Raw genomic sequence first — 19,772 nt, 5'->3', positions numbered from 1 at the left:
AAAGATAGTAATGTCAGTTTTTTAAACTTATAATGAGCTAATTAAAGAAATCAGCTCATTATGATGAATAGTTCCCACATAATATAATGAATAGTTCCCATACTGTCATAGTTCCCCACAATCTCATTATACAGCATTTTTTAATCAAAATTAATACAAAAAAGTATGTTTGTTCAATTAATAAAATTAGATGAAACAGCACATTTCTTAAGTTTTTTTTGCAACAACTTAAATGTTTTATGTTCAATACACTTGAATTAAATTACCTAAAATAATTTATGTTGACTCGACACAAAGCAATTGTGTGGAACTCAATTTTTTCACTGGGTGATAAAGAGAAAACAGAAAATTTTGTTTGTATCATTAGAAACATTTTAAATTGGGTTAATAATATTCAGGTATTATTCTTTAAAACATTTTATGTATATTATATTTATTTATATTTTATTTTTTTATTTTATTTTTAATTTTTTTACTTTTATTTTTTTATTTATTTTATTTTATTTTATTTTGAGCAAAGATACAACAAGTGACAGTACATAGTGACCGGCAAAATTGTTAAAAATTGGGATTGTTTATGGCACAGGTGTCAAACTCAGTTCCAAAAGGGCCGCAGCTCTGCACAGTTTAGTTCCAAGCCTAATTAAACACACCTGATCAAACTAATTGAGTCCTTCAGGCTTGTTTGAAACCTACAGGTAAGTGTGTTGGAGCAGGGTTGGAACTAAACTGTGCAGGGCTTCGGCCCTCCAGGAATTGAGTTTGACACCCCTGGTTTATGGGATTGCATAACAAAAAAAAAAAAAAAGAAAAAAAAGAAAAAGAAAAATCAGCCTTTTAAACATAATGAGCTGATTAAAGAAATTAACTCATTAAAATGAACAGTTCCCACATACTATAATGAATATTTCCCACAAAATTAATGTAAAGCAATTTTGAGCAAAATATCATTATTTTGGCACTTTTTTTTCAATTATCAAAATCAGATAAAACAACACAATTCTTGAGTGTTTTGGTGACAACTTCAACTTCAAACTACTCCTATAAAATATGCTAAAAGAACACAATTCTTGGGACATCTTAATTGTTTTATGTTCAATCCACTTCAGTTTTTAATAACTTACATGTTTATTTCATGTTGTCTCAACACAAATCGATTGTGTGGAACCCAGCATTTTTTTTTAAGTGTATCACTGGGTGATAGAACAGACAATTTTGTTTGTGTCATTAAAAAATTATTTTAAATTGTATTAATTATGTTTAGGTTATATACTTTGAAATGTTTAAACTATTGTGTAAATCTTTCGATGTTTTCTTAATTGACTAATTAAATTATTTATTTATTTATTATTTTATTTCATTTTGAGCAAAGATACGGTGACAGTAAAGGCATAATTGTTACAAAATCTGGATTGTTTATGATTAGATTTGAAATAATTTCAGCTTTTTAAACTTATAATGAGCCAGTTGAAGAAATTAACTCATTATAATGAATGGTTCCTATGTACTATAATGAATAGTTCCCACACTGTCATAGTTTCCCACAAAAATATTATACAGCAAATGTTTTTTGAGCAGAATTATTATCAAAATCATCACACTCAAAAAGTATTCAATTGTTCAATTATTATAATTTGATGAAACAACACAATTCTTGATGTTTTTTTTTTTCTTTTTGTGACATCTTAATTGTTTTATGTTCAGTCCACTTAAATTTATAACTATTAAGTTAACTTAATTCATTCATCTTGTGTTCCAACACAAATGGATTTTGTGGAACCTGGAATTTTTTTCAAGTATATTATTCTCATCAGCATCATCATCATCATCATCATTTTTATTATTATTATTATTATTATTATTATTATTATTATGTCTTTGGATAAAAAAAATTGATATTAAGTTAAATCAATCTAATTTGTTGGACTAAAATTGTTACAAATTGTTCTAAATATGGGTCATTTTATAAATATTTAGAAGTTAAAAAAACTAATCTGGATACTAGGTGGTTAGCATTTCAGTTGTGGTAAAATGCACAATAGCAGCTAGATGCTAAATTTACTTAATAATTATATTAATAATAATATAGCAATTTTTAAATATAACAAACAGCCTAAATGGGCTTTACTGCTTTCATAAAATTCCCTAATATTTTATGCATATATATATATATATATATATATATATATATATATATATATATATATATATATATATATATATATATATATATATATATATGTAGCAACACTTTAGTTCAGCTCACAATTCAGAGTATTAACAAACAATATATATAAATATATATATAATAAATATTTATATATATATATATATATATATATATATATATATATATATATATATATATATATATATATATATATATATATATATATATATATATATATATATATATATATATAAAGGGGATTTTATGGAAGTAAAAGTCCCTTTAGGTTGTTTGCAAAGTATATTTCCATGCCTTTCAATGTTATCTATCTTCTGAAGGCTTTCTGACTGACGGGGTATAATCTCTCTGCGTGCGTCTTGCTGAAACAGGACTTTTAAATGTTTTATCTGGACACAGACACACGATCCTGTTTATTTTTGCAGTGAATGTGTTGTGAGAAGCCCTGGAGGACCTCAAACAGCATTGAACCCGCTGGGGCTCCACCAGCGCTGCACACATACACACACAAAGAAAAAAGCATGCTTCTTGTCACAGTCGGTGACCTTTGCTTTGGCTCGTCTCTGTCTGTATTTCTGGGTGAAGCTCCAAATGCCAGGTGGTGGTGGTGGGTTCCTCTCGTCTGTGGCTTTCAATGCAGCAATGCTGGCATCCCCTCTACTTCTCAAAGTCCGCATGCATCAAAGTCCTGGGTTGATGTTTGTGCGCCCGCAATGTCAGAGACCCTCAGAGATGCGTGCACTTGCAGAGAGATGCTAGAGATATGCTCGCGTTGAAGGGGCTGTGTTGGTTAAGACATGATTGCAACAGAATATCTCTAAACCTCCACTCAGCCCTCCCTATTGTTTGGGGTTTTGTCAGTTTGCTACTGTCTTTCTCTCTGTGTTTTTTAGTGAAACTCACTGGCCTGATCTTGTCTGAACATGACTCATATCCTTAACGGTGGAGGTGAGCTTTATCTCTTCAACTGCCTCGTTGCTTAGCTTTGATTTGATTTTAGGAGTGTTGCCTTGCCAGTGTACTGGCTAATGAAGGATAATCTACTTTCTTTGGGTGTACTGAACTGGAAGGTATCAGATCAGAGTATTAGGTTGTGTAATAATGTTTTTATATATCGCATGAAGACAAACCTCACTTCGGTGGCCTGTTGGGTTAGCTTGTTAGCTAAAAGTTGTCAACAAAACGTGGGTAGCAGCTTTGGAGCTAACTGTTGTGGCTTTTTTTATTAATCAAAAACACATTGGAAGTCGGTCAAGTAATTGGTTCAAACATTTGTGCATAAAACATTTGTGCCTCTAAAATGAGAGGATTTTAAATAGAACAACAATTACCATTTAAATCATAGAATGTAAAAAAAAAATATGGATGTAGTGTCCGTGAAGTCACCCATAGGTTCCTGAAGAGAGCAAATGAAGCTACAAGTAGACGTGGCCAACCGTCGCCATTATGTTCGTGTCATCACACCAACTAGGGGTGACCAAAAGAGGGCAAAGTGACAGAGCGACATTAAAGCTAAAGATACCTAGGCAGGCTTTTCTTTTGGGAGAAACAATTAATACTTCATTACCTGCGACTCGTTTGCGTTCTGATCAAGCGGCAACCTTCCGCTTTTCCTTGTGAAGCCAACACAAAAATAACTGAAACTGCAAATTCGACTCACCTTTGGGGGCTAGCTCTAGAAACTCCAGATGTTCGCTGACTGCAATGCTAAACTGGCCAATTTTACAGCTGATAAAAACATGTTTACAGCCTGGTACAAAAGATAGTTTTGGTTCATATCCGCTTGTTAAGTGTGACGTCACGCGGAGCGGCTTCCGGGTCCAAGCGCTCTATTCAACTGAATGGGGAGACTCATGAAATGGTAATAATAAACGTTTACAAAGCGATTTAAGACTTTCGAAAATCACGATTGCAATATATATGTCCATGCCTAATATCCGATGGCCAGAAAGTGATTCATTTTTTATTTAATTGTTACATTTTTGTATTTGTTATCCCGCAAGCCCAGAGATTGTTGTGTACACTATGATTGTATATAAAATTAACTTTAATGTGTGATAGGAATAAAACGTGATCATAAACGAATGATTTCTCCACTCAAATGAATGGAGGCTTGGACCCGGAAACAGTATTACATACATCACAAACACGTCACCACTTAACAAGTGAATAGCTAATATTACCCTTCATGACAACGGTGAGGGAGTGATTTTTTTTTTATAACTCATCCATTTAGTTTATATTAAGTTATAGTAAGTCTGCATAATTTTCCTTCGAAGGGTGGCAGGGCGCACTCTTATAGATAGGGTGAGGAGCTCTGACACCCGGGAGGAGCTCGGAGTAGAGCCACTACCCCTCCACATTGAGAGAAGTCAGCTGAGGTGGCTTTTGGCATCTGTTTCGGTTGCCTCCTTGAGGCCTACCTAGGGAGTTGTTCCAGGCATTTCCCACCTGGAGGAGGCCTCGGGGAAGACCCAGGACATGCTGGAGGGACTATGTCTCTCGGCTGGCCTAGGAACGCCTTGGGATCCCCCCGGAGGAGCTGGAGGAAGTGTCTGGGGAGAGGGAAGTCTGGGGTTCTCTCCTAAGACTGCTGTCCCCACGACCCACCCCCAGCAAATTGTCAGAAAATGAACGATAAATGAATGAATGAACTAACTCTTAAACTTTGAATGGATTTATTGAACATGTCTGTTTGCATGTATTCAAATTTAAATATAAATTGAAGGCTTTTAATAGCTGAATTTGGGCAAAAAATACTACCAAAGATATTTATTACAATAAATTATTTTAAACAATGAGTATAAAATAGATTATAACATTATAAAAAATGCCTTTTACAATTTAGAATGAGGATTCCTCACATGGTGTGATTATATATGAGGGTCCATCACATCTAAATGATCAAAAACCTCTACCTTAATAGTTTTAAGTTGATTCAGTGATGCAATGTAAGTAACATTTTAGATTTTACATTATTAAGTGTTGTTCTGTGTAGTAGAATAATATATTAGGCATGCTGTTTAACTTGCTATTAGTTGCTTTGCTAATTCTTGTCAGCTCCTCACCATCTGTGCTGAAGGCTGGTGCTACATTAACAAGAGGGGATGTTCATCTCTCACTTTTTTTTATCTGTGTAAAATCTTAGGGAAGCTGCAGGGCCGATTCTACCGCAGTGTGAAGGAGAGCTAAAACCAGCATGCGGCTCGTGCCATTAAATGTGTTTGGCCTTTAGCCTTGATGTTGTGGCAAATGTACAATGAGCCCTCAGCTAGGTGTGAACTAAGTCTGCGGCATTTTGTTGCTTCCTTATATCAGTATTCTCACACAACTTTAGCAATGCAGTGGAAAGAACCATATAACTTACTTGTAACATAGTATTTATTTCCAATCCATAAGTAGATGGGTGATGCTGGGTTTTGAAGGGGTTGGAACAAATAAGCTACTAAATGTACAGAGGTAAGGTGAGAAAGAAAGAAAGAAAGAAAGAAAGAAAGAAAGAAAGAAAGAAAGAAAGAAAGAAAGAAAGAAAGAAAGAAAGAAAGAAAGAAAGAAAAAAGAAAGAAAGAAAGAGAAAAAAGAAAGAAAGAAAAAGTCAACAGTTTATACAGCAAAAAAAGAGGAAAAAAGAAATAAATGGTCTTTATTGGAATCAATGATTTCTTAAATGGTTTGTTTGGTGTTTCCCTGTTTTCTATAAGACTAAACCTGAAACTGAGGCTGTATGTCATTACTACTAGGGCACAGGATATATATAGGATAAATATTATTTGATCATTTCATATGATCCCATATATATTTGGGATAATGAAAGGACAAAAATCAGCTAAATATATAACACTGTTCTATTGGTTTATGAATATTTTAATAAAAACAATTCCATAAAACTTCATATAGTGCCTTTAAAAAATATTTATGGAACCTTTTCATTCCTTAAAAGCTTCTTTAGATGATAAAAATGTTTTTGTCAGAACATTTAACATCAAGGTTTTTCGGAGAGCCAAAAAGGTATCTCTATGGCAGAGGTTGTCAAACTTTTCAGAAAGCGACCCCTAAAATAACACTGCCAGTGGCTCACGACCCCCACCATTTTTAGAGGTGGTTATATTCATACCAACGTTGCTTGCAACGGCTCACACACACACACCAATAGGCCTATATAAACACAAGCATATTGACAACACACAAAGTGAAACAGTCTAACAACCATATAATTTTTACTATTATTGTTATTGTTATTTTTATCATTATTTAATATTAAGTATTGCACCTAATGTGACTGGCACAATGTTTGAGTAACATCACAAGTCTTGTCTTGGTTTAATTTTGGAGACCGCCACTCGAAGATCATCCTCCATATTCAGTCGTGGCCTGTATTTATTTTAAATGTACGTGAGTGCCATAAAGGTGTCAGAAAGTCAACCCTGGCTAATTATAAAAGTGTACCTCTATATACATTTCTGTAGGCCGCAAAATACGTCCAAGGAGGAACGTTTATTAGCAGCTTTTGTTTTCGCGATTCCACAAGAGGTCGCTGTGTATGCTATTTTTAGATTTCAAATTTCTCTCGCAAGTACCATTAGTGCCTGCTGTTCTTGCATAGACCCACCAGAGGCCGCTGTTGACTGTTTGACTGACTGAATGACCGACCAGGCCCGTGCAGAGACCGTCCAAAGGGCATGTACAGGATAAATTTTTAGAAGAGCGGGGGGTGGGGGTGGAGAGGGGGGGGGGGGGGTTGGTGCTGCAGATCTGCATAGTGGATGCGCGCGTACTGATCAGCTGTGTTGTCGCGCGTGTACTGATCAGCTGTGTTGTCGCGCGCGTACTCAAGAGCGGTGTTGTCGCGCGCCTACTGAAGGGCGGGACCGAAGGTGTGCCGCGTCGCGGGGGCACTTTTGATCATTTTGGAAGGGCACTTTCTATCCAAGGCTAAAAAGGGCATGTGCACTGCACAGGTTGAGCCCTATGTGTGCACGTGCCTGTGACCGACCAATAAACTGACCCACCATCCTCCATCCCTAAACCCAACCAGTTTCATCAATTGACCCGCCAACCCACTTCCCTAAACCCAACCAACAATTTTTAAAAGCAATCCAGAAAAAAAGCCCTCGTCTGAATTTTACCACATTTTACCTTGTTATTCACTTGTTTATTTCATTTTTTGGATTCTGTTTTTGTCTCACCTGCTTTCTGGAACCATTCTTCTTTACTGGACTTAAACCCCATCATCGTGATTAACTTCTTTCTGCATCTCAATTCCACCACTGTACGGTGGGCTAACGAGACAAACTAGTTACAGTGGGAAAGCTGTCCATATGGAGGTAAGCGGTCAGCTGGTAAGCGCGAAAAGGAACAGTGTCATACCGCCCTGTAGCATTCATTTAAAAAATGATACGTACCTCTGGCTATATAATTTGCAGTCTGCAGAAATGTATATATTACAACGTTTTTATAATGCGCCTATGTTTCAGAAAGTTTAAGCTGGTGCCTTAAAATCAATCTGCTGCAACTGACGCTGTGTCATTAATCTAACATAAACACTCCAGGGGTTTCAATCCAAAGGGGTAAAAAATGAAAGGCTGATGGCTTTTTATTTGCATGTTGTATTTTTATTGTATTTTTTTTTTTCTGCAGGTTATGGATTAACATTGGTAAATTTCAAAGTTTATTCAAATTTATTAGAATGCTTGGAAATAAGGAAGCGACCCCCTCTCATTAGCTACGTTTCCATCCACCTATTTTATGCACATTTTAGAAAAAATGGTTGATGGAAATGCCAAGATGCACATCAGTTTTGAAAATGCACATAAAAAAAACCTATGCACATAACTTGAGTAGGATAAACCTTTTATTCGATAAGAAAAAATGTGCATAAACTCTAATCGAAACACTTTTACCGAACAAATTCCAGTATGTTCATTAAAAAATGTCATGTGATATTTTATAAGAGATTATGTGATGATAAAAAATGTGTGTGAATGGAAAAACCAGTGGTCATTCTAAAACACCTTCAACATTTCAGAATTAGTGTTATTATATTATTAATGACCTCCAAAACTGTCAAGAGCAATTGTGCTCCGCGTCAAAACAAACGCCTTCAAAGTACATGGCCTTCAAGTGCTACTGCAAATTCACTGCAAATCGGCATTGTCTTCTGAGGCGCAAGTCATTTATTAAATAAAGAAAAGATTTACGCAGCTTATCTTAAATATAAATATACGTATAAACGTTTAAATATACGCAAATTCCATTTTTACTGTTGATATTTGGTGCCAGTTAATCAGGAAGTGATGATTTTGTTCGATATGACTCGTTGGATGGAAACGCTGCTTTATTTGTACGTCTTTTATGCGATATTCCAGTTTTGCGCATAATGTTGATTCAAAACCTCTGGCACTTCTTGCATCAGTAAGGCATTTGCGCCCACAGAACTGCCGCTCACTGGATGTTTTCTCTTTTTCAGACCACTCTCTGTACACCCTAAAGATTGTTGTGCATGAAAATCCCAGTAGATCAGCATTTTCTGAAATACTCAGACCAGCCTGTCTGGCACCAAAAAGCATGCCACGTTTAAAGTCACTTAAATCACCTTCCTTCCCCATTCTGATGTTTGTTTGAACTGCAGCAGACCGTCTTGACCATGTCCACATGCCTAAATCTATTGAGTTGCTCCCATGTGAGTGCCAGGTTAGACATTTGCATTAATGGGCAGTTGAACAGGTGTACCTAATAAAATGGCCGATGAGTGTATATTCCAGAGTAACAAGCAACCAGATGATTATTTTGAACATAATGTGTTTTAGACAAAGATTGCTTCTCATTTTTCAGTTTATGAATGGCGTCACTCATCTCCTGAAACTTCCCTAGAATAGGATTTACATTTGGGTGTATTCAATCTCTAGTCATGCTCTTCTCTCAGATGCGTCAGATGAGGGCTCCAGTGAAGCGTGCTTGCTTTTGGACGATAAGTGGTAAAAACTGATCACCACGGTGACCCAGAAATATCTTCAGGATTGTTGTGCAATCATCACAGGTGACTCCTATTCCAGTTTTTCCAGCCCGGCGGTGTGGGGGTTGTCTTAGCTGGCCTTTGTGCCATCCATTGCACTGGAAAACACACCCTATTAAAAATGCATGCCTTTATGAAAGCGACACTCCACACACCTCCACAGTCAGAGGCCAGGATTTAACACGTGCTATATGACTGAATGGCCGAAAAATGCTCAAATCGTAAGCGTCATGACTGTCACAATATGTTTTTTTTTTTTTTTTTTGCTAGAAAGAGAGTTATGAAAATGACGAGGGGAAAAAAAACTGAGTGATTGTGGTGTGGCGTTTAGCGCTGGGAGTGTCAGGAGAATCCAGCTCCACTGGTGAGGGCGGTTTGCTGCCACTGTCATGAAGTGCCAACAGCCAGTATCCGCTCTTACAAAGCCTCAGGAAAGCAAGGCCAGTATCTGAAGTGCCTAAAGCTACTGTTGAAATCCTAGCCAGACTCAAGGTAGGTGAATATCTGTGAGAGAGGAAAAATACATGCTGTCAACATTGCGCCTGAAGCCATTTCAGTAAAAGCCAAAACAAAACAAAAAAAGCTTGGGTGTGATCGACAGAGTTTTGATGAAAAAATACAGAATTAAAAAAATAAATAAAAACTTGAAATCAATATAAATGTTAATGGGGTTTTTTTACAAGTGGGTGGAGTAAATTATAGTTATTTTATATAAATGAGGATATCAAAATAAAATAAACACTGATTTATTCTCAGATATTCTATAGGAGACTTAAAAACATCAGGAAGTGAAGAAGCCCACATGATAAAATACTATAGTACTAAATATATATACACTCAAGGGCCACTTTATTAGGTACACCTGTCCACCTGCTCGTTAACGCAAATTTGTAATCTGCCAATCACATGGCAGCAACTCAATGCATTTAGGCATGTAGACATGGTCAAGACGATCTGCTGCAATCCAAACCGAGCATCAGAATGTGTAAGAAAGGTGATTTAAGTGACTTTGAACATGGCATGGTTGTTGGTGCCAGACAGGCTGGTCTGACTATTTTTAGAAACTGTTAATCTACTGGGATTTTCACGCACAACCATCTCTAGGGTTTACAGATAATGGTCTGAAAAAGAGAAATTATCCCGTGGACGGCAGTTCTGTGGGTGCAAATGCCTTGTTGATGCCAGAGGCAAGAGGAGAATGGGCAGATTTTTTCGAGCTGATTGAAAGGCAACAGTAAGTCAAATAACCACTCGTTACAACTCGAGGTATGCAGAAGAGCATCTCTGAACACACAACATGTCGAACCTTGAGGCGAATGGGCTACAGCAGCAGAAGACACCGGGTGCTACTCCTGTCAGCTAAGAACAAGAAACTGAGCCTACAATTCGCTCAGGCTCACCAAATTTGGACAATAGAAGATTGGAAAAACATTGCTTGGCCTGATGAGTCTTAATTTCTGCTGCAATGTTCGGAAAGTAGGGTCAGAATATGACATCAACAACATGAAAGCATGGATCCATCCTGCCTTGTATCAAGAGTTTAGGCTTAGGGGATGGTGTAATGATGTGAGGGATATTTTCTTTGTACACTTTGTACCCATTAGTACCAATAGTACCAAAATCTCAGGGATATTTCCAGTACCTTGTTGAATCTTTGCCACAGAGGATTAAGGCAGTTCTGAAGGCAAAAGGGGGTCCAACTCAGTACTTGTAAGTGTACCTAATAAAGTGGCTGGTGAGTATATATTACCAATCAATTTGTTAGGACACAGTTTACACTATAAACACTAGTGAATAAACAATGTTAATGTGAGAAATGTTGAATGCATCGGAATAATTTTTTGGTTTGATTGTACACTGTAAAGTATATTGGGTTTGACATTGATTTGTGTTGAGAGCGCATAAAGGAATTAAGTTAACTTATTAGTTAGTACAAATTTAAGTGCATTGATCATTATATAATTAAGTTTGACAAGAATTGTGTTGTTTCAGTTTATTTTAAAGTAGTTTGAATTACTTAGATATTGCTTGACGATGTTTGAAGGTTTGACATGCTGTCCCAGGAAAGAACCCTGAGCTTGAAGATAATGGCGTATATGCACAGCTAGTGTTTTTCAGGCAATGATAAACTTCCGATGAAGGCTTAATGTGACTATTTTCAATTTTATAAGGTTCCTATTAACATCAATGTTATAATTTTATTAAAATACATCCAGTTAAATAGACTCAAGAATTTATTTAGTTGTTCAAGCGTAAAATTACATGAAAGACCATGTAACCGCTAGTGCAATCAGTACCAGCAGGCTAACACAGAAATTACATTGAAAATACTGGGGTAAACTAAATGTTCATAATTTAAAGACATGGCGGGGGAAAATGGAATTTATTGCAGTGCATCTTGTCTGATCTGAGACCCACTTTATATTGTATGTCTATCAGGCAGTGAAGATGACTTATTTTTTAAAGTAATCACACCTTAAACGTGGCTATTTAAAAATTAAAAAGTTAAATTAAAAAAAATATATATATATACATATATATATGAAATTAAAGTCTGTGTGCATATACCACATTGAGCCCAGGGCTCCTGCCTGGTCAATTGGCATGTAAGGGTGTCCAAGATCAGGTAGGTCTCGAGAGCTCCCCTTGAAGATGGAGGAAAACGAGGAGATGGGGTGGAAGGGGGATTCTTTTAAAACAAAGACAAAGCAAGTAGGGTGAAATCAGTATATTTATTGTAGGTTTAGATCAATCTAAATGGAATGTCGTTGATCGACACCAGCTGTGATCAATCATATTGCGTGCTCCTCTCCAAATTATTCTGTGGTACACTAGAGTTTGTGTGTGCGAAATTCTGTTGTAAGGTGCTGAGAAAGGGGGCAGTATTAAACAAGATTAATAGACATTAAAAAAGCAAGCGATTGATCCATGTTTTAAATTTCTGTCCAGAGAGGTCATGTTTTGATCTTCGATTGGTCTCATGCAATCATGTGATGCGATTTCGCAGGTTCGCAGTTCACCAAGCTTGAACTTTTCAACACAGCGAACTGAGAAACATTTTGGGTCTGACGCATTCGCGTGCGTATGAATGGAAGTCTATAAGAAGAAAAGTCCAGTGTGGCCGCAGCTATAGTTTGTAAAACTTCACTTAAACAAAAAGCAGATTAAACAAAAGTAGTTTAAACAGATAGCAAACACAATATTTTTTTAGTGTAGTTCACACAAAAATGAGGATTTCATCAATTTTAGGTCCAGTATTAGATTTTTTTTAACTCTCAGAATTCATTAACTTTTTTTTCCTACAATGGAAAGAACAATTATGCTGCGACACGGTTTTTAAGCGTTATTTTAGGGTGTGATCCAATTAGATTTGCATTTGATCAAATTTGCATTTATATCTCCCTCCAACATAGACAAACGGAGTATGTGCTAAATATTTATCTGAATTCTCAGTACTCAAAAAAACACACAGTTTACAGTTTCATTCTATCCCTTGAGGCCATGTGAAGAACGCCAGTGAAGAAACACATCTGGCACAGGTAATAATGACAACATGACAAATTAGGTATGTCTTGATTACATTCATAAGCCCCTTTCACACATACAGACCTTCCCGGAAAACAGACCTTTCCGGAAAATTACTGGCTAGAAAGGTCTGTATGTGTGAACAGGCCCTTTTTGAAAATAACAGTAAATTCGTTCTGGAGAAGTAAGGAAAAAGAGAAGTTGTAACATTACCGGTAATTTGCCGGAATGCTGCGCTGTGTGAACGCAGTTGGAAGATTGCCGGAAAGAGAGCGTGCACGTCTAGAATGTGCTGACGTGAGACGTCTACTTTAGCCAATCAGTACAGTTAGACGCACGTCCGCGCGGTTTATGAAAATAAATCCTTTGAATATTTTTCCTGACACATTTAGCTGCTAGATGTTAGTCAGACAATGTTTCTATGTTCCTTATAAATGCCAACTTTGTAAATAATTATCGATAAGATGCTTATGTTAAGCTGTTGTTTTTTCATCTTCAAGCTCTGCTTCCTTCAGTTGCTTGACATGTCGCGTGTGACTGTGAAGGAGTGAGCGCCAGCACACACACACACACACACACACACACACACATTATGTACATCTCTACAAGCGAAAGTGTTCCCCTATATGTTTTCATACAAATTGATCACAATACTTATCCATCCACAGAGTTTGTAATGTAGTCAAATGTTTACAAATACAAGGGCAGCCGTTTAGAGTTCATTTCTGGTTAATGATGTCAGAATTTACCGGTATTTTGGAATGGATGTGTGAATGGCCTTTTCCGGAAAAATTTTGTAACGTCCTCGCCTGTGTGAAAGCGCGTTTTTGAATTTACCGGGAAAGTTGTTCCGGAAGTTTCCAGATATTTACCGTTATCACTGTGTGAAGGGGGCTATAGTGTTAAAAAAGGGGGCTATAGTGTTAAAAAATAACATTCCTACACATATAGAACTTATTTTTTTAATGGTCACAATGTACTTACAGTACAAAATATATTGTACAATTTTGCACAGAGAAGACTGTTAGACATTTTGTATTTTTGCGATAAATTATTTGCAGCACTGTTGCCTGAAAGCTACCCTACCTTCCACTTTACAGTAAATGTGTTTTACCTCAAATTCATTTTACAGTAAAATGCACCTTTTTTTTACTTTTACTTTATTTAAGTTGTACAGTATGACAATATTACAGTATTATTACTGTAGTGTATTAACATTTTACACTAACAGTTTAGATCAATCCGATTGAATTATGGCTGATTACGGATGAGAGAGCAGCCGCGATCATATCACATGCTCCTCTCGAAATGTGTTTTATGATCACTTTTTTTTAGAATTAATGGCCACACTATAGCACAATTTAAAACAAATGTTAATAAAAACTATAAACATGCTCATAGTATTTACTGTATACAGTAGATTGTTGTTGTACTTTATTGTGCTTCATACTGTATGTTATCGTATGTTGAAATGAGTAATTATCAACACAATCTCACGGCAATTTGTAACTTTTTCATTTAGTGGCTAATTCGTATGAATTCGTACGATCTAATTCGTACAATTCAGTACGATTTGCTTATCCCCCAATGACGGTTGGGGTTAGGAGTGGGGTCAGGTGCCACGCCTCCTTTTTAAAATCGTACCATTTCGTACGACTGAACTCGTACGAATTCGTACAAATCAGCCACTAAACTGGCAAAACGTAAAATACTTACTCGTGAGATCAGGCTGGTAATTACATGATTTTTCTTTACCTGTACCTTTAAGCTCAAACTTGCAAAATGATAGTGTGAATGCTAAGCAATGTAGGACCAAATGTATCCATTTTCATTATGCTTTACAGTACCTCACTTTTACAGGAGGATCCAGTACAGTGATGCCAATGCCAAGCAGCAGACAAGTGAAAAGCAAGCAAGTGAAAACCATTCAAATTACAGCAATGATTTTGATTGTGATCTATGCATTTGGTGCATTTGTAGTTTGAAAGCCTGTTTTTAGTGTCACTTCTCATAACATGTCCCACAATGATCAGTATAGAAAAAGAGTAGGTGGTCTTCTGTGTCACTTACAATGCATTCAACCACGAGTCTTTACACTATCAATCTGAGCAAATGTGGTTTTTGACTTCCTCTGGAAATGGTCAAAAGTACAAAAACTTTTACAACCAGCTTGCACCTGCTTTTATTGTTGTTCTCTTGGATTATCCAAAATCCCTAAAGCCAGGTGTAAACATAGCTTTTTGAATCCTCTATGAAAACATTTGAGTTCCCTCAAGCAATTTTGCGTACTCTCACCAACAAAATAGAGTGATATAAATATTGTATTTTCCAGTACTGGGTTGCGTCTGGAAAGGCATCTGCCGAAACAGATGGTGGTTCATTCCACAGGGACTAAGTCGAAGAAAAATTAATGAATGAATAAATTCTTTTGTTTCCCAGAGATGGGTTGCGGCTAGAAGGACATCCACTGCGTAAAAATGAGCTGGATAAGTTGGCGGTTCATTCCGCTGTAGCGACCCCGGATTAATAAAGGGATTAAGCCGAAAAGAAAATTAATAAATGAATAAATTCTTTTGGAAAGACTATAGCTGCGTCCCAAATCGCATACTTATGCACTATTTTTCGCCATTTTGTAGTATAAATAGTGTAAGTAGTGTGTTCACATTGAAAACTCTCAAAATAATAAGTGCACTTTAATTACCCGGATGATGCACTCATTCAGCCGCTAAAATGAAGTGTGTAATGATGGACACTTCACGCACTCAACGACCGCAGGTTTGCTTACGTAGCGGAAGGGGCGGAGCGATCGGACGCACATGTTGAATAACTTTATTTATTTTGGATAGTGAAAGCAAAATTCTCCTACGAGAGTGATTATAGCGCCTCCGGATGGTAAATGCGGCAATACTCACGGCAGGTATTACTTGATAATTCAGTCGTTTATTTCACTGATTTGGCAACAGTCAAACGTCATCAGGGAAACGGTTTGAATTTCCGCTTAGTAAAAAAACATTAGTGTGCCATTTGGGACAGCACTACATACATATACTATCCTGTTGAGTGTGTAAGTGCATAAGTACATAGTGCATGAGTGCATAGTGTATAGTGTGCCATTTGGGACGCAGCTTATATTTCAGAGCTATAAGGAATCAATGTAAACTTTATCAAGGAAACAGAATCTGGAGTCAATCTAGGGCCATATATACTTGCAAAATAAAATAATAAAAAAAAGTTTTGCAAACAAAAAATATTGAGCAAAAAAAGTAATAAATAAATGTAAATCTCCAATAATCACATAGCGAAAATGAAGTTTTGAGAAATAAAAATTTATTTTGCTAACTAAAGTGAAGAACTCAAAGTGAAAATGAAGTTTTGAGAAATAAAAATTAAATTTGCAAACAAGAAAATAACTGCACAAAAAAAATCAAACAGTGCAAAAAAAATAAAAATCAATAAAATCAATTAGCTTTTTAGTCAGCTGTGAGTTTGCGCTGCTGTTTTCACTTCGCACTTCACATTTCTGGCATGTTTCACTTTGTGGCCCTGATTTGATAGAGGCAACTTAAGTAATTATGGCAGGCCTGGACCTACTGGGCTGTAGGAACACCTCTGTGATACTCTGTCTCCAGGTGATGACGTCGCCTAAATAGAAGCAGGCCTTAATTTCGGTAAATTGTCAATAAAGGCTAATTCAGAGTGATAAGACTCTGTCAGTCATTGAAATACAGCACATCTGACATATTAAACAGCACTTATCATAACCAATCAATAAGGGCCGACCATAGCCAACTACATCTACTAATCATTCATTCCTTCATTCATTTTCCTTCAGCTTATCCATGATTTATCAGAGGTCGCCACAGTGCATGAACTGCCAAGCTACTAATCATACAAACTTATTTTTTGGTGTGTTTTTAATGTTCTTTATTGATATCAATAGTTTTATAAAGAACCTTTAATATTTTTAGAAACTTTTCATATTACAAAAAGATATGTAAACCCTTGTGTGGTCTTTAAACTTTGTATAATCAATGCTATATAATGGCAGTTTGTAACTTTAGATTTAATGGCTAATTTTGTATGAATTTGTAAGATCTCATTCATACAAGTTAGTATGATTTGCTCATCATCTCCCAATGATTACATTTTCAAACTATTAAACTTGTACAAATTCACACAAATTAGCAGTTAAAATTAAACAATTTAAGCAAGACAGTATTGATAAAAGTTAAAGCAGCAGATTCTTATTATGTGTGAGTGGGTATGGGTTGGAGTGTGCCTACAGTTAAAAGGGTTTAATATGTAGCTGGCAGGTCAAAATTGAGCCCTAAGATAACCGTTGTACCCTATATGTATACAGCTGTTTATATATATGGAATATATATGGAATGAATCACCAACTACTGGCATGTGTTTTGCCCAGCAGATGCTCTTTCAACTGCAACCCAGCACCATGGGAAACAATATGTAAAAAAAAACAACAAAAAAAAAAACAATTTTTTTTTCTGCTGTTAAAATGTGTTGTCAGTCAAAAGAAGGGTTAAAGTGGGAAAACGCTTTCTTGAATTTTCACACTTTCTAAACATTTTTTTAACAACTGTTGACTGAAAAGTTATTTGGGATACCAAATATAGTTTTACGATGTAGCTGCAAAAGATTGCAACTGCTACTTTAAGAATGAATGTCCTGCAGAGTTCATCTCCCACTGATCAACTTGGAAGTTTGGAGTGAGTGTGAAGGTCATAATTACTTTCAGGTGTGTTTAATTAGCTGGAACTTAACTCTCCAGCAACAGGTTTAGACACCACTGCTTTAGGGTCTCCAAGTGGACTGCTTTTAATCAAATATGTCTATGTAAGATCATATTTTAAAGATACATTGCTATTTATATATATTTTTAAAGTTTAATTGTTTAATAATTATCAATTTGGGAAAACGGAAGCCTACTGTACCAACTTCTGTGTTCTAAAGAGCTGTACATGCAACATCTTAACGGTAAGTCAGTCTGGCTGCATTTACACAAACCTTGATAATGAGTTCCGATTTTGTGACTGTATCTGATTTTTTTTTTTTTTTAACATGCTTACATCATCTTTTAAAAGTGACTTACTGTATATCTGATTGTCAGCATTTACACAAGGCACAAGCAGGGAAAAAAAGAGCGGGCGCTGACTGACAGCTGATTATTAAAATGCGCTCTTTTCTCCATAATCTGTTAGCTGAATTTCATTTTGTTTATTCTCTTTTTGACAAGTTGTTTTGCTGTAGTTTATGACAGAAAAGTTATCATTTGTCTATATTCTTTTAACTTGGGTCTTTTTTTATACCAGTAAGGATTATAATGTCATGTCCATAGCCTGATATGCATGTTTTGTATGCAATAATTATTGTTTACATAGGGGATTTTGTGCACATGCTCTCCTATTAACATCCTTTTTGTTTTTTGTTCTAGTAATTCGCTACAGTTATTAATGACCCGCGACTCACCTTGACAGGAGAAAATTCGATCTACTGTAACCGCTTACACTGCAGACATGATGGCACAGACCTAATAAGCACAGCTAGCCAATGATGAACTTCCGGTGAAAGGTTTACGTGACTATTTTCAATTTTATAAGATTCCTAAGCACAAATAATTGTAATATCATTTAAAATATAATCAGCTAAATAGACTTGAGCATTTATTTGTTTGTTAAAGCATAAAAAGAGACCAAACAAGTTTAAACTCAGGCTTCACTAGCAGCAGGCTAGCACAGAAATTCCATTGTAAATACTGGGGTAGAATTAACTTCCATATTTTAAAGACATGGCGAGGAAAAATAGAATTTAATGCAGTGCGTCTTGTTTGGTCTGATGGCCACTATTAAACGTATCTCAGCAATCTCTCAAAAACACTTCAATTTATGGGATGACCATTCAATTTGGAATTGGCTGACTGAAATTAAAAGTCTGTGTGCATTTACTCCATTCACCTTGGATAAATTTCAACATATGAACAAGGCCTGAATATGATTTGAGTAAATCTTTTTATTTCTTCCTGCACACATGTACATAGACCATATCCAATCTGTGCCACATAGAAGAAAAGAAAAAAAAAAGTAGGGTATATGCACAGCAAGTGTTTTCTCCCATACCGATAAACTTAAATGGTTAATGTGATTTATTCATTTTTTTCAATCATATATGGTCCTTTTTACAGCATCAGTGTTGTAATGCCATTAAAATATAACCAGTTAAATAGACTTCAGCATTCATTTAGTTGTTCAAGCATAAAATGAGATAAAAAGCCTTTACACACACACACACACACACACACACACACACACACACACACACACACACGTGCCACCAGGATCAGCAGGTGAATGCAGAAACTCCATTGAAAATACTGGAGTAGAATAAATGTTAATATTTTAAAGACATGGAGCAGAAAAAATTATTTTAATGCAGTGCCTCTTGTACATTCTGAGACCCACTTTATATTGTATATCAATCAGGCAGAAAAGATAACTGATTAAAAAAAAAAAAAAGACTTTAAATGCGCTGATTTTGTAACGGCATACAGTTCACTGCAAGTGTTGAACCCAGGTTACTGAAAAATTAAAAGTCCTGCCGCATACTTCTGCATACACCCTATAGGGTCACTTGAACTATGCAATGTAAAAGCAGCCTTTAAAAGCCTTTTTGGGATCCTGTACTTCTTTAACCCTTGCATAGTCTTAGAATTCAGTATTCTCTTCATCATAATTGTAAAAAATAAAATGACCCCCTGTCACTAAACCTATGTACAGTGGACCAGAGGACTTAACATGCTGCAATTTAAAACAAACACACGCAATTACAAAAAACCCCAGCAAATTGAAAAAAGATCGTCATCTGTTTGACAGCACACATGCTGCAAATTCTCAACGCATACACATGAAAATACAAATCGCTGCATTTTCTCACAACACAAAAAGAACTAAACACAACAGAAAGGTTTCAAGGAGAACCAAAAACGTGACGGACACCGCTGTGCTGTGACTGTTGCTTGGTGAAGTTGTAGGT

General features: G+C 36.1%; 1 protein-coding gene across 2 annotated transcripts in view; it reads left to right on the top strand.

Moving 5' to 3' along the window:
* The first annotated feature begins 17,497 nt into the window (after positions 1–17,497).
* Positions 17,498–19,772, top strand: part of erbb4b (erb-b2 receptor tyrosine kinase 4b) — a 655,930-nt gene continuing 653,655 nt past the window's right edge. For both annotated transcript variants that reach the window (XM_087268193.1, XM_087268191.1), the window contains exon 1: positions 17,498–17,720. The gene's annotated coding sequence lies outside the window, so the exon portion shown is untranslated. The remainder of the gene's footprint in view (positions 17,721–19,772) is intronic.

Source organism: Danio rerio, chromosome 9 (genome assembly GCF_052040795.2).
Source record: "Danio rerio strain M-AB ecotype USA chromosome 9, GRCz13ab, whole genome shotgun sequence".
Lineage (NCBI taxonomy): Eukaryota > Metazoa > Chordata > Actinopteri > Cypriniformes > Danionidae > Danio > Danio rerio.
This window is presented reverse-complemented; position numbering and strand designations above follow the sequence as displayed.